Genomic DNA, 16,848 nt, shown 5'->3' on the forward strand with positions numbered 1-16,848 from the left:
ATACAAGACCAATGTAAGATATTCAGAGATAAACTGACAAATAAGTAAATAAAATGGTCTTTCAACCTGTGTGAGAGCATAAAAATACACTTACTTTTAGAATGCATGATTTTAGTTCTATTCACTGATTTCTGTTGAACCAATATTTATAGAATCTAACTATTCTGAGAGTAAATGGATTCAAAGTGCAAGGCCTTCATCTATTGTACTTCCCCAGCACATTGTACATATTGCTGCTCTGTCAATAAGAGATATCCATTCCTGGAAATGGTCTTAGCAAGTGAAATACAGGTACTTGAAAGACCTATATTTATGTCCATCTTATCATATCTCTCAGATGCACATCATATTCAGTAAAAGGCATTCAAAGATGACGATAAATGAGTGGATTGGATCAAAAATAGATATTCAGGAATCAGAAAAATTGCTTTAGAGAGAGAAATACATCTGTGTAAATAAATTCAAACTGAAGACCTAACATCTATGTCCTCGCAACAATTAAATGAAATGGCTCTGGGTGGGTTACTCTTCAGAGGGTCGGTGTGGATTTGTTGGACTAAATGGCCTGTTACCACACTGTAGGGATCTAATATTTTCTAAGGGAGAAATTGAAAGTAAAGACTAAAAAGTGAGAAGAAAATTAAAATGGTTGAATAATATTATGATGTGGATTGAGTGAGGCCTGGAAAAAGCCAGAAGCCAAACGAATGTACTAAAGCTCAGGTGAAAATGAATGAGCAAATACAATGTCTTATTGTGTAAGCAAATGTAACATCAATTTTGTGCAATGAAAGATCATGTAAATATGATAAGCTGAACTAGCAGTTTAATTTGTTTTGATGGTGCTGATTGATAGAGTTAATTTGACCAACTGACCGTTACAGGACATTTCTGATTTCTTTTTCAATGCCATTTCATTTGGAGAAGTGAACATTGTTTATGCCCAGACCTCCTGGTCTCCAAATTATCAGAGGCTAATGTACTCTGATGGATGCGGTGTGGGATTATGGAAAGATGTAGGAGCAACAGGTTGGTGGTGGTGGTAAGTTTTAATTTTCCCAACATTGACTAGGATTCATTTAGTGTTAGAGGTTATGATGGAGCAGAATTTATAAGGAGCATCCAGGAGGGTTTTCTAGAGCAGTATATAAATAGTCAAACTCTGGAAGGCCATACTGGGGCCATTCTGTTGTTGGGGAATGAACCCAGCTAGGTGGTTGAAGTTTCAGTAGGGGATTACTTTACAAATAGTGATCACAATTCCATAAGTTTTAGAATACTCATGGACAAAGACGACAGTGGTCCTAAAGGAAGAGTGCTAAACTGGGGGGAAGGCCAACTATAGCAAATTTCGGTAGGAGCTGGGGAATGTGGACTGGGAGCAGCTGTTTGAGAGTAAATCATCATTTGAGATGTGGGAGGCTTTTAAAGAGAGGTTGATTAGAGTGCAGGACAGACACGTCCCTGTCAAAATGAGGGATAGTAATGGCAAGATGAGGGAACCATGGATGACAGGTGAAATTGTGGAACTTAGCTAAGCAGAAAAAGGAAGCAATATAAAAGGTCTGGGTGACTGAAAACAGACAAAGCTTTCAAAGAATACCAGGAAAGTAGGTAATCTTAAACGAGGAATTAAGAGGGCTAAAAAGAGTTATGAAATATCTTTAGCAGAGTTAAGGAAAATCCAAAACCCTTTTTATTTGTATATTAGGAGCAAGATGGTAACTCGAAAAAGGGTTGGCCCACTAAGGGACAAAGGAGGAAAGTTATGCATGGAGTCAGAGAAAATGGGTGAGATTCTTAATGAGTACTTTGCATCGGCATTCATTGAGGAAAGAGCCAAGATGGATGTTGAGGTTAGGGAGAGATGTTTGATTACTCTTGGTCAAGTCGGCATAAGGATGAAGGAAGCATTGGGTATTCTGAAAGGCATTAAGGTGGATAAAGCCCCAGGTCCGGATAAGATCTATCCCAGGTTACTGAGGGAAGCAAGAGAGGAAATAGCTGGGGCCTTAATAGATATCTTCGCAGCAAGCTTGAACATAGTGAGGTCCCGGAGGAATGGAGAATTGCTAATGTCCCATTGTTTAAGAAGGGTAGCAAGGATAATCCAGGTAATTATAGACAGGTGAGCCTGACGTCAGTGGTAGGGGAGCTGTGGGAGAAGATACTGAGGGACAAGATCTATTTACATTTGAAAGAAAATGGGCTTATCAGTCATAGAAAGCAGAATTTTGCGCAGGGATGGTAATTTCTTACCAACTTAATAGAATTCTTTGAGAAAGTCACAAAGTTGATTGAGGGAAGAGCTGTGGACATCATTTACATGGACTTCAGTAAGGCATTTGATAAGGTTCCCCATGGCAGGCTGATGGAGAAAGTGAAGTCGCATGGGGTCTAGGGTGTACTAGCTAGGTGGATAGAGAACTGGCTGGGCAACAGGAGACACAGACTAGTAGTGAAAGAGACTTTCTTAAAATGGAAAACTCTGACCAGTGGTGTTCCACAAGGATCTGTGCTGGGACCATTGTTGTTTGTGGTATACTTAAATGATCTGGAGGAAGTTATAGGTGGCCTGATTAGCAAGTTTGCAGATGACACTAAGATTGGAGTAGCAGATAGTGAAGGTGGCTGTCAGAGATTGGAGCACAATATAGATAGATTGGAAAGTCGGGCAGAAAAATGGCAGATGGAGTTCAATCCAGGCAAATGCGAGGTGATGTGTTTTGGAAGATCCAATTCTAGAGCATAAATGGAAAATCCCTGGGGAAAATTGATATATAGAGAGACCTAGGTGTTCAGGTCCATTGTTTCCTGAAGGTGGCAACGCTGCTCAGTAAAGTGGTCAAGAAGGCATTCGGCATGCTTTCCTTCATCAGATGAGGTATTGAGTACAAGAGTTGGCAGATCATGTTACAGTTGTATAGGATTTTGGTTTGGCCACATTTCGAATTCTGCCTTTACCTGGTTGCCACATTACCAAAAGGATGTAGATGCTTTGGAGATGGTGCAGAGGAGGGTCACCAGGATGTTGCCTGGTAAGGAGGGTACTAGCTATGTAGAGAGGTTGTGTAGAGTAGGAGTAGAAAGATAGAAGTTGAGGGGAGACCTGATTTGAGGTCTGCAAAATCATGAGAGTTATAGACGGTGGATAGCAACAAGCTTTTTCTGCACACTGGGGGACTCAGTCACTAGGGATCATGAGTTCAATGTGAGAGGGAAAAGTTTAAGGGAAATATGCATGGAAAGAGGGTGGTAGGTATCTGGAAAGCGTTGCCAGCAGAGCTGGGAGAGGATGGTATGATAGCGTTACTTAAGATTTATCTAGACAAATACATGAATGGGCAGGGAGCAGAGGGATACAGATCCTTGGAAAATCGGTAACAGGTTTAGATCGAGGATGGAGACTCATGGAAATTTCTCCATTCAATCATGGCTGATTGAACCCCAAGAGTTACCCAGGCATTCTACTAGATTTTTAATTGTCTAATCTTCCCGGGTAATCACCAATGGAAGCAGACTTCTCTGAAATCCCTGCTTTTAATGGTTTCCTTTGAAGGATTATAGCCACAGAGGATTGTCAATTGGAGTCTTCAATTTCCCAGACAATTCCCACAGAATTATCTGCTTCTGGGATTCTGCAGGCCCCCCACTCATAACTGTAGTTTGTCCTGCCCCAGCAACAATCGGGCATTCAGAATGTCCAGACCTGATTCTGCAGGCTGAAAGATCTCTCCTGTTCCTGTGGCTTGCTAATGGGACTCTCTTGCAGCCTCTGGTACAAATCAACAATCTTTGTGCATGGAATATTAATCTATTCCACTTTGCTGTCATAGATTTTTTTTCTCTCTCGGGTTGATTGTTACCTATATGCATATGTTCTATTACCTCTTGTGGATATTTGCTGAGGATTGAATTTTTTTTTCTCTAAGCACAACATGTTCACATTGATGTACTGTACGTGATTGCAAATTTTTTTTCATTCAATTCATCTGCCTGGTCAGCCAAGGCCCCATCCACCTTGATTGAAGCTTCACTGCTCTTGAATTTGTTTTGAATATCATTACATCTCTTCCTTGAATGACTAAAGATATGTTTCTAACTCTTTAATTCTTTCTATTTCCAATTCTATGGTCATTTTATTGACTACAGAAATTTCTGAATTTGCACTTGCTTTCATTATTGACTGAATAGCACAAGATTGCAGTGTTGCTTCCCAACAATAATCTGGCTATCTACCCCGGAAGGAATTTCTTTACCTAATTTTTTCCAAAATAGATGTTTTGTTGCATCTCTTGGGCATGCTCTATACAATAACTAGCCTACTTTGCTTCTTTATCTTCCAAAATCATAGAATTTACATGACAGAAGGAGGCCATTTGACCCATTGTGTCTATACCAGCTCCCAAAAGAACTACCCAGCTAGTCCCATTCTCCAGCCCTATTTCCATAATCCTCTAAATGCATCACTTTCAAGCATATATCTAGCTCTCTCTTCCAAGCTTCATCTGGAATCTGTGAACCACCACTCCCAGGTGTGCATTCCAAATCCTAAAAGCTCTAGGAGTGAAGAGGTTTCTTCTCCACTTCCTGCTGGTTCTTTTGCTTCCAATCTTGAAATTGTGATTCTTGTTACTGACATACCAACTTGTGGAAACCGAGTATTCTTCTTTATCCTGTCAAAATTGTTCATAATTTTGAACACCTCGATAAGCAGCAATCTTCTCTGCTCCAAAGACAATAAGCCTAATTTCTTCAATCTTTCCTTGTTTCTAAGATCTCTCATTCCTGGCATCATTCAAGTAAATCTCCTTTGCATTCTCTCCAGGGCTTTAACATCCTTCCTTAAAAAAATACCCAGAACTGAAGACAATATTCCAAATTTGGTCTGACCAATGATACATAAAGGTATAACATCACTTCCTTGGTTTATACTCTCTGCCTCTATTTATAAACCCAAGGATCCTATTAGCCTTCTTAATAACTGTTTTGACCTGTCTGGCCATCTTCAGTGAATTATGCATGTGAGCCCCGAGGTCCCTCTGCTCCTGTACTCCACTCAAAGATGTACCATTTGAGCCTGTATTATTCCTGTATTTCTTCTATCAATATTTCTCTGCATTGAAATTCACCTTCCAAGTGGCTGCCTATTTGGCCAACATATCAGTCTCCCTCTTAAGTCACTCGGCATCATTCTGACAATTTACTTCTTCAAGACAAGATTGATTCTTATTGAAAGAGGTAACTTAGTATTGAATGCAAAATTGTTGAAATTTCAGATTTCAATAAATGAACAGTCATGCGCCAGCTTCCTTCTTGGTAACCCTATTTTGAAAAAGCAACTCACTGTGGAATTTCCTCTAATAGCTGGCCACCAGCTTCTTTGGCACTTTCTTTTCCTGCAGATCCCGACTTCTGTTTTGAGAGAATTGAAATATCTTCAGTCTGCTAACTAAAGGATTTACAAAGCTATACAAGCAACTGTATTTGAAAAGGAATTGTGGTGCTTTGGAGTCATGCATAGGGTCTCAATATGTTCTTCATTGTAGTGGAGTATAGCATGCATCTGGCTTCTTACTCTAATACTGTGTTTGCAAAGTTCCAACATTTAATGGCAGATGGAAGGTATCTGAAATGGTATCTAGTTTAAAACAAGTCTTTCCACCATTTACTTTATTCCTTTCAGATCAAAATTTATTCTGCAAGTCTGTACCATTAAGAAAGTGAATTTATTTTTGCTTTGGCTTGTCACATTCCAGCAGAAGAGTTGATCCTGTTTCTCTGCATCTCCTTCTGCTGGCACTTCTGCAGACTGCTGTGGTGTTTGTTTCATTTTCTGTGCTGCCATAGCAACCTTCTCCAGGTCTGTCTTGTTGTACCTATGACTCTGTATAAGCTGGTCAGGCTGGGTTCTTGCCAATGGAGGGGTTTCCTGGCTTGGGCCATGTTCTGTTCCTCACAAACTTGCTGTCAATGTATTTCCTGAGCACTCATTTCTTTTGCTTCTCTACTGCTTACTGTTGCCAGATGATTTTAATCCCAGAGACTAATGTTACAATCTGCCATGAGCTTTATCTATTCGTTCTTCAGCTTTAGCATAATCTTTCCGGGTTCTGTTGTTCAGTAACTAGGTAAGTATCAAAATTAGTCACTGGACAGCCCCCAGCATTGCTCAATCCTACCATCTTACTGTGGATATTTTTGATACCACTGAGTTTGGTTCACTGGGCTGGCGTATGGTTATTCATCATTGTTTACAGTTCAGATGTTTACTACCCACCTTTTGTTCAATGTATCTGGTCACCACTGATGCCATGTGGTAATCTACACTATTGTCAGTGAACAATTATAATCTTTAGTGAGCGTATCGTTATACCTGGGCTATATTTCCTTTGATTTGAGGTCGTTTTAGAGCAGCACCGTGGCCAGAGACCTGAGTTCAATTCCAGCCTCAGGCGACTGTCTGTGTGGAGTTTGCACATTCTCCTCGTGTCTATGTGGGTTTCCTCTGGGTGCTCCAGTTTCCTCCCACAATCCAAAGAGGTGCAGTTTAGGTGAATTGGCTGTTTTAAATTTCCCATACTGTTCAGAGATGTGTAGGTTAGGTGCGTTAGTCTGGGGAAATGTAGTTTAATAGGGTAGGGGAATGGGTCTTGGTGGGTTACCCTTCAGAGACCGTGTAGACTTGTTTGGCCAATATGGCCTGTTTCCACACTGTAGGGATTCTATGATGATTGCTCATTAACCCTTGCAGATAAAGTTACGATTCCCTTCAGTCTTCCTTGTGACTACTTCATAAAACTATTGATCTGTCATGAGGATGTTTTCTACAACTAGATTCAATAAGATGAAAAGCAGCTACCATTGAAACTCGCTCGAAGGCTACTGCAGAAGACAATAAAAAGACTTGGTGAACTTTGCTTCAGACACTGCAGAGGCTGTGCTGTCTCTTTCTTGTATTTGTATTGATTTCACTTAAATAGTTCAGAGTTTGAGAATTGGAACATTTGAATGATTTGGTGTGGGCATGATACAAGTTTGATTTTTTTTCCCAATTACTGTGCTTGCCACCTTAAGTTGTGTCAAACAGGAAATTGTGGAGAAGGGCCTGCTACAACTCAGGATAGATTTGGCAGCATGAAGGAGTGCATGTTGTGGGCGCCAGGAAAATGTCATATCGTGTCATTGCCAAGATTGTCCTTGGGGATATTCCCACAGGTTGTATACCAGAGCTTTCAAAATGGTCTAGGAAATGATGGTATGTGTATAAAAACTGATATTGAATACAATGTGGGACACAATAAATTCAGAGTGAATAAAATTTACTTTATACTATCCTTCAAGCACTCATTGATCAGATGATGTACACATTAGATTCAAAATAAATATTCTGAACAATACATCAAACAAACTCTTGCCAGAGTCATTTTTCCATCCTATCCAACATCCATGTTGTAACAATATAGTTGGATTTTTTTGTGCATTTTTTTAAAGGTATTTAGAAGTAGTCATTCAAATATTTATTTTACATCTTGGTGATTTTGCGTTAGATGTTCCCAGGTGGCATGTTTATTTGGTTAAAAATTACTTATACTCCATTTGAATAATTCTGTTTGTGCATTCATTTTTAGTAAACTCTTCAAGGGAAAGTGAATTATGATACAAATATACATTAGGCTGCATACATATTTTATAAACATTAGTTAGATAAGGTTTGGACATCCACCATTTTGTGAGAATCATCCATGAAGACATACTTTACAATCTCCAGATCTATGCAGGAGCATCCTAAATCTTCTCCTGACTGTATTATCTCCCAATGTTTCAGAAAAATCCACTGATTACATCAAACCAGAGCAGTGTCATTGGGAAGGCTAGCTGCACAGGTGACCTAGATTGTATAATTTGTTGATATTTCTATCTTTAATGTTTAGAATGTAGTTGCAGATCATTAGAATAATTTCTATGGAGGTATTGTGATATGCTAAGTTGAAATATTTCTGATTTTCTTTATACTTGAAAGTTAATCACTTAATTACAAGCCGGACAGCAGCAAGTGGATTGGGGGGTGGCTGTGAGGTTGGAGGTAAAAATTGATATAGTTCCCGAGCTGGGAAGAGGGAAAATGTCGGCTGAGATCCTCGTCCTTCTAATGAACTGCTGTTTTGCACACTAGCCCTCCTCACCCTTCACCCACAGTACAATGCATGGTATTTGGACATCTGATTAAAAATAGGTTCAATTGTTTGGCCCCATAAAGCTAAATTGGCAATCAAAATTCAATCTAAATCTAAAGAATAGTCAATCCAGTGAAATAAAAGAGAGTTGCCAGCAGCATTCTTCTTGTGACGGAAGACAGAGCAGTAAAAATTATTAACAGCAGTTAATACAGATGAACAACAGTTAGTTTGATATGCCCAAAAAATGGTTGTAGATTTCATTTTCCTACCAAAAATGTTCATTTTAAAATTACAGCACTTTTAAGTTTTGTTTTATATTTTCAGCATTCACTATTTATTCTTAAATTAGTTATGATTTGTGTTTGATGGCAGGTATAAATATCTTGCATGTTGTAATTCTTTTTCTCTGAATTCATTGAATAAAACTGGGATATATCAATCCTTCCAAGCCAGTGTGTTTACTTCCCACTGTGGAAATTTCAGTTGCTGCCTTGCTGCCTATTTTATCAATGTATTTACAGAGCTCTTAATTGCTCTCTAATTGCACCAATGTAAAATACAAAATGTTCTCTCTCCCTTTCTTGTATTACAGAAGGTACTGCGACAGAGAGCTTTCCAAGCATCATCTTCACAAAGTGAGTACATGCCTTTGGCAAAGAGATGAAATACAGTAATGAATGAAACCTAAAGACACGCAGGATAAGTTTCCTTTCGTTAATAGTGTAAATTTTGCCACATTGAATCAGCTGCTTGATATATAATTTTCCCAGCTTTTGTTTAATTGTCTTCAACAAAAAAGTAGATCAAAGGAACTACACAACATTCTGTTCAATTTCATTAGAAATTTGTTTACCATCCCCTCGAATTAAGATATTCCCAGTATTTTGGTGGCTTTCAACGTGTAGAATTTATAAAATTTCTTTTTAACTGTCTATCGTGATGTGTTATAATGAAAAACTGAAGCAAATAAAGGATGTAAAAGTATAATCATAAATTCAGTTACAATGTTTTCTCTTGTTTAAAAGTTTACTTTTGTTAAATGAAAATAACATCAAAACGATCTCAAAATAATCAGACTTAAATATTATGGTAATGTCTGCCTTTGAAAGGAGTTCCCAGCATCAAGTGATTGGTTGAGTAAGAACATTGAGGTCAAAGAGATCACATTCCACACTGTAGTAGTCATACAGTGAGGCCAATTCGAACTGGTTTCAGGTGCTCATGAGTCTGCGCACTGACAACAGATCCAAGCAAAAAGCAGCAATGTCACCCATGTACAGGGAGGCTTTGAGCTATGTGTCTCCACTGCCTGGAATAGTCACCCCTCTCAGGCTTGCATCCTTCCTGATGGACTCAGCAAATGGCTCTATACAACACGCAAACAAGGCAGGAGAAAGGGAGCAGCCCTGCCTGACTCCAGATCTGATTGGTTGGAAATCAGAAAGCTTTCCATTGATTTGAGACTGCACTAACATCGTTGGTGTAGAGCAGTCAGATCCAATTACAAATTCCCTGCCCAAAGTCTATTTTGGAGAGCACGTCCCACACGTATGTATGCGATATTCTGTCAAAGGCCTTCTTCTGGTCCAGGCTGGTGAGGCAGGCATCCAATCCCCATGCCCCCAGCCTCCCCCCCCCCCCCCAGCCCCTCCACTTCTTCATATCCCTGAGGAGCACGAGGCTCTCCGAGATCATCCTGTCTAGTTTGGTCTGGGTGAACACCCAATCCCAGGGCAAACCTGAGCTGGTTAGCAATGATCTTTAGACAGGATTTTGTAATCTGCATTTAGCAGTGCAATTGGTCAATTTCTAATTTCTTCCATCTTCCCCTGCTGCTGATTAGATCAGGGTGAAGGACTTGGGCAAGCTAGGAGAGTGGATAAAGAAGTGGAAGATGAAACGCAATGTGAATAAGTATGCGATTATACATTTTGGCAGGAAGAATAGAAGTAGACTATATTCTAAATGGGGAAAGGCTTCAGAAATCTGAAGGAACTTGGGAGTTCTTGTTCAGGATTCTCTCAAGGTTGTCATGCAGATTCAGTTGGCAGTGGGAAGACAAATGCAATTTTAGCATTCATTTCAAGAGGGCTAGAAAAAAGAGCAGGGATGTGTTGCCAAGGCTGTGTGAGGCTCTGGTCAGACCCATTTGGAATGTTGAGTATTTTTGGGTCCTGTATCTAAGGAAGGATGTACTAGCCTTGGAAAGGGTCTAGATGAGGTTTATAAGAATGATCCTGGGAACGAAGGGCTGGTCATATGAGGAGTGATTGAACACTCTGGGTCTGTACTCAATGGAGTTAGAAGCATGAGGGGGCGTCTGATGGAAACTTACAGAATTTGTTCAGGAATTTGTTCAGCTTAGGGTGGTGATTCTGTCACAGATGAGTGTGGAGGCCAAGTCTTCAAATGTATTTAAGACAGCAATTGAAGAGTTCTTGATTAATAAGAGGAACGAAAAGAGAGAAAGCAAGAAAATGGAGTTGAGAAACATATAAATCATGATGGAATGAGGAAGCAAACACAATGGGCCAAATAGCCTAATTGTGCCCCTATATCTTATGGTCTATCATGTATCCTAAATATTTTACTTTGTGGTTGGTGTCACCTAAAAAGCTGTTTACAGCATGGGAAAATGGCCCAATATGAATTATATCTGTCCAAGTATCTCCAGGCCCTACTCTGAAACTGGCATCATTTTCTGAAGAAGATAAGCTTGGATGAATTACATTACCCTCTCACCCCATCGCCTTATTTGAAGATAAGGTACACATACAATAAGATGGGCAGATAGGCCAGTAGCTTTCTGCCTGCCCCTGAGCTACCTCCTTGTGATGGTGAATGGATAAGTCACAGCAAGTTTACTCACTCTTGTGTCAACTGAGTCCCTTAAATTGCCATTTAAAGATCACTTCAGGATCTGTTCTATCACCATTATATTGTGGGAAGGAGGAAAAAGAAGGAAAATAGCTGAACTTTAAAGTTCCCATCTGAAGAGAAAAGCAGAAAGGTATGAGATGCACCTCCTTTCGTGGGAGCCTCGTCTCCATAAGGTGCACCCTGCTCAAAATACAGTTTATTTTGTTTATGGCTCTTCCCCAGTCTCTCAAATCAAATGCCCCATTCCCTTCTGCTTTGAACTAGGGCCCACAATCCTTCACTGACCAACAATCTCAGAAGTATTCTGTAAGTCCAGAATCCAAAAGCTTCTTCATGGGCCTGCCTTGTCATCCGAACAGTGGGCATTACATTGTTCACTGTTGAGGCTACTCGACTGTTGGCCAACTTGATTGACTAACAGCTCTCAAGGCCTATTCTTGAGCGACGCAAGTCCCACTCTCTGCTTGTTGAGATCACTCCAGCTTATGATCGGTGTCTGGGGCATTCAGTTTTAAAATCAATAGGCTAACTTTTCCACCAGGGGCTGGAGTGAGTGTGAACCTCTTCTGCTTAAAAATATTTTAGCATGGAGGATGATTGAACAGAGATGAATGCATGGCTCAAAGACTTGGTGTGAGGGAAGTAGGTTTTGAGTTCTGTGGCACTAGAGCCAATACTGGGGAAAGTGAAAGCATTACCATTGGAACAGTCCATACCTGAACCATGTTGGGGGACAAGTGTTCTGATTGTATATCTAAAGCAGCAGACATGGATTTAAAATAAATCGAGAAAGGAGGATCACAAGAAGGGAGATAGGGTAAAGGGAAATGACAATACAGTAAAAGAGGAAAGCCGTTTGGGTAATGATTACTGGAGTGTGACAGGAAGGTACAAAACATCCTGCTGAAAATATAACACCAATCTCTGTAGTACATTACTCATGACATCCTATTAGCCTGAAAAAGACTGGTTTTAGCATTACTAGAGATGAGATTTTATTTTGGTTGAAGAAGTTAATTTATTTAAATGACAAGTTATTAAGAAAGGCTTGATAGTCTGAAGTTCAGTGTGAATTGTTGTTAAATATTTGAAGTTAATTCAGAAACAGTAACTAGAAAAATACCTTTTTTAGTTGACAGTACATGGCCATACCACCTACTTCACAATTCAATTCTATTTAATATATGGAATTTAATTTATGACAGATTTAATTTATTTAATATCATTTATAATTTTGTCCATGTTCTATATGGCAGAGAAATAACATAAACAAATAATGGTGGTATGAATTAAATTAGAACTTGAAACACTGTCAATGTAGTAAGCTTGAGGGCAGATAGTCAAGCTTTAGTGATCAACCCCTTTTCAATGCAGCTAAAATAATTAAGCAACAAAGGCAAACCGATCATTGGACAATTAGTGTCAACCATGCTAAAATCTCAGTGTTGTTCTGAACATTTGAATCTAAGAGAGGGTATTTTCCTTTTTGATTGAATATTAGGATGTGTAACACAGTTGTATGGATTGGGAGTAATGTCATTTGATGATCAATTTCAATATATTTATGGGTAAAGATATCACTAGCAGTTTTTTACTTTCCATTCAGTTGACAAGACTTAACTGAATAGTTAGAATTATCAGAGATGTATGATAAATCGGATATCTGAATGGTTTGGCTATAAAGCCATAATCCAATTGCAAAGTTGAGTATCCACATCCTTACTTGGTTAATTAGAGGGACATCAAGACAAAAAGAAAATGATCCAGAGTGGTTGGAAAGTCTAATTTTGAACATTTTGTTGTAACTGGTAATCTGTAATTGCATTAATCAGGCAGCACACAAAACACCATGAATTCTAACGGTACTGATTTAGATCCAAACGCAGATGTTTGATTGGAGGTTGGTATTGCTGGCTGACCAGCATTAATTGCCCATCCTTGGCTGCCCCTGAAACGGTGATGGTGTGCTGCCTTCTTGGATCACTGGAGTCTATATTCTGTAGGTAAACCCGTAATGCTTTTATGGACAGGAATCCCAGGACTTTGACCCAGCAACATTGAAGGTACAGCAATATATTTCCGAGTCAGGATGGTGAGTTGCTTAGAAGGGAACTTGTAGGTGATAGTGCTCCCATGTATCTGCTACCCTTGTCCTTCTAGATGGTTGTCATCATGGGTTTGGAAAGTGCTGGTCAAGACTATTTGGTGAGTTTCTTCCATACATCTTTTAACCATATACATTGTTGCTACTGAGCATTGGTGGTGGAGGAAGTGGATGTTTATGGATGTGATGCCAATCATGTAGATTACTTTGTCCTGGATGGTGTCAAGCTTCTTGAGAGTGTTGGAGTTACACCAATCCAGGCAATTGAGAAGTATTTGATTGTACTCCTGATTTGTGCCTTCTAGGTTTTGGGGGATCTGGTGGTGAGTTACTCACTGCAGGATTCCCGGCCTCTGATCTGCTTTCTTGACAATATATTTATATAGCTGGTTTAGTTAAGTTCCTGCTCAATGTAACCTCCCAGGATGTTTGTGGTGGGGGATTCAGTAATGATAATGCCATTGAATGTCATGGGGTGACTTTTGGATTGTCTCTTATTGGAGAGATGATCATTGCCTGGGAATTTGTGTAGCATGACTGTTGCTTGCAACATTTCAGCCCGAGCTTGAATTTTTTCCACATCTTACTACACAAGGACTTGGACTCCTTCAGTATTTGAAGAGTCAGGAATGGGGATGAATATTGTGCATTCATCAGCAAACATCCCCACTTCTGACCTTATGATGGAGAGAAGGTCATTGATGGAGCAACTGAAGATGATTGGGTTTATGACATTATTCAGAGGAATTCCCAAAGGAATTCCTAGAGATGAGATGACTGTCTTCCAAGAACTACAGGCATCTTCCTCTGTACCAGATATGATTCCAATCAGTGTAGAGTTTTCCCCATGTTTCCCATTGACTCCAGCTTTCCTAGGACTCCTTGATGCCACAGTCAAGTACAACCTTGATGTTAAGAGCAATCACTCTTGCCTCCCCTCTGGAGTTCAGCTCTTTTGTCCATGTTTGAACCAAGGCTATGATGATGTCAGGAGCTGAGTGGACCTAGCAGAATGCAAACTGGGCATCACTGAGCAGGTGCTGCTTGATAGCGCTGTTGATGGCACCTTCCAGCACTTTACTGATGACCAAGAATTGACTGACAGGAGTGTTATTTGGCCAGATTTGGATTTTCCTGCTTTTTGTATACAGGACATACATGGGCAATTTTCCACATTGTCAGGTAGATATCAATTTTGTAGTTGTACTGGAACAGCTTGGGTGCAGCATGTTCTGGAGCAAAATGTTCAGGATTGTTGCCAGAATGTTGTCAGGATCTATAGCTTTTTGCAGTGTCCAATGCCTCCAACTATTTCTTGATATCATGTGGAATGAATCAACTGGTTGAAGACTATCAATGATGTTGGGGACCTCCGGAGGAGTCCAAGACGAATTGTCCAGTCAGCAATTCTTGTTGAAGATTTTTGTAAATGTTTAAGCCTTATCATTTACACTTATATGCTGGGATTTCTCATCATTGATAATGGGGATATTTATGGAGCCTTGTCCTTCAATGAGCCATTTAATTGTCCACCATCATTCACAACTAGACATAGAACTTCGATCTGATGCATTGGTAGTGGGAACGCTTAGCTCTGTTTAACACTTGCTGCTTTCCTTGCCCAAACTTAAATCAAACCTTTGCATATGTGTTCCAAAGATGAGTCATTGTACTTGAAATGTTAACTCTGTTTCTCTCTCTACAAATGCTGCCATAATTGTTGAGTTTCTCCAGCACTTTGTTTTTATTCCTAAATACGCATACTGTATTTTGGAAAGTAGATCTGGAATAAATTTACCAGTATTTTGTTTTCAAAAGTAAGCAAGCTGATAAATTGATAACTGACAATTAAACTGGATCCGTTCAGAACAGTTTTATCCCTCTTGATGCAATAACTGGATCCCCTTAGCCCGTGGGTTAAATGACTTAAATGAATTTCTGAATCTACTTCTTGGAAATTTGTCTTGTGCACTTGCAGCAATCAAGATAAGCCAAGCTGAGTCATTCCCAATTCAGTTGGAAAAAATATTTGGTTCAGTCCTATTGTACAAGTCTTTTCATTGTCTTCAGGTTCAACAGTCAGGAATCCAACGAACGAGTTCAGTTTCTAATTTTGACTGAGGAAATGCACTAAGCAGGTTTGTATGTTTTCATTCAAAGTAGACGTATTACTTGTTAGAAGCCAACAAGGCAACATAAGATTAGCAAGAGTGTATGCAAGACAAAAAAGGATCTGTCACGTTTATGGTTGAATGCCAAAGCAGGATAACCGTAGGCTAATGCATGTGAAATCCAGCTAGAATATAGGTGTGTGTGTTTCTGTGTCCGAAAGAGAGAGTTTGATGACATGGTTCCCTCAGAAAGTTGTAAGGAAAGTGTGTAAAATTGCATACATTTATTTTAATCTTAATTACTTTTTCTCTGTTTTGATCTGTTTTGAACTATTGTTCCATTATGGCTGACATTGAGGTTTCTGTCATAAGAACTTAACATAAGAACCTAAGAAATAGGAACAAGAGTAGGCCATCTGGCCCTTTGAGCCCACTCCACCATTCAATAAGATCATGGCTGATCTCTTTGTGGCCTCAGCTCCACTTGCCCTCCCTCTCACCATAACCTTAATTCCTCCATTGTTCAAAAAATTGTCTGAGGAAGCCTCAACTACTTCACTAGGCATGGAATTCCATACATTCACAACCCTCTGGGAGAAGGTGTTCCTTCTCAATTCAGTCCTAAATCTGCTCCCCCTAATTTTGAGGCTTTGCCCTCTTGTCGTAGTTTCATCTGCCAATGGAAACATCCTCTCTCCTTCTAGCTTATCTGTTCCCTTCACAATTTTATATGTTCCTATAAGTCCCCTCCCCCCAATTCTTCTAAATTCCAATGAATATAATCCTAGTCTACTCCATCTCTCCTCAAAACCCAAAGCCCTCAACTCTAGAATCAACCGAGTGAACCTCCTCTGCACCCCTTCTAGTGCCAGTGCATCCTTTCTCAAGAAAGGAGACAAAATCTGCAGCAGTATCTCCAGGTATGGCCTCACCAGCACCTGAGACAGCTGCAACATAATGTCTCTGCTTTTAAACTTAATCGCCTTAGCAATGAAGGACAAAATTCCATTTGCCACCTTAATTACCTGTTCTACCTGCAGACCAAACTTTTATTGCTGCAAATTTTTATGCTATTCCACTAAAGTTCCTGTTCAATTTTAAAAAACAAAATGCCTGCTATTTTATTTTATTGATATGCTGCTTTGCATGATTTTTAAGGTTGTATTTTAATTGAACCCTCGTGTTTTTCTATTTCTGCGTGTAGTAAAACCTTATGTCTTCTATTTCCTGTATTATGCAAATTTTGTCTTTCTTAAAATTCATTCATGGGATGGGAGCCTTGCTGCTGGGTCTATATTTATTGTCAACCCCTAATAGGCCTAGAGAAGATAGTAGTCAACTGCCTTCTTGAGCTACTGCATTGATTGGGGTATATGGACATTACAGTGCTGTTATGAAAAGTCCCAGGATTGTGATTCAGTCACAGATAAGGAACGCCAACATATTTCCAAATTAGGAAGGTGTGTACTTTTGAAGGAAACTTTGGTGTTCCCACTTATCTGCAGCCATTGACCTTCTCAACGATAGAGGTCATAGGTTTGAAAGGTGCTGTGGAAGGAGCCTTTGTAAAATA

At 39.6% G+C, this 16,848-nt stretch overlaps 1 protein-coding gene across 1 annotated transcript in view; it reads left to right on the forward strand.

Moving 5' to 3' along the window:
- frmpd3 (FERM and PDZ domain containing 3) overlaps positions 1–16,848 on the forward strand; it is a 533,212-nt gene that overhangs the window by 135,244 nt on the left and 381,120 nt on the right. The window contains exon 2 of the mRNA XM_072595141.1: positions 8,773–8,815. The gene's annotated coding sequence lies outside the window, so the exon portion shown is untranslated. The remainder of the gene's footprint in view (positions 1–8,772; positions 8,816–16,848) is intronic.

This window comes from Chiloscyllium punctatum, chromosome 25, assembly GCF_047496795.1.
Source record: "Chiloscyllium punctatum isolate Juve2018m chromosome 25, sChiPun1.3, whole genome shotgun sequence".
Lineage (NCBI taxonomy): Eukaryota > Metazoa > Chordata > Chondrichthyes > Orectolobiformes > Hemiscylliidae > Chiloscyllium > Chiloscyllium punctatum.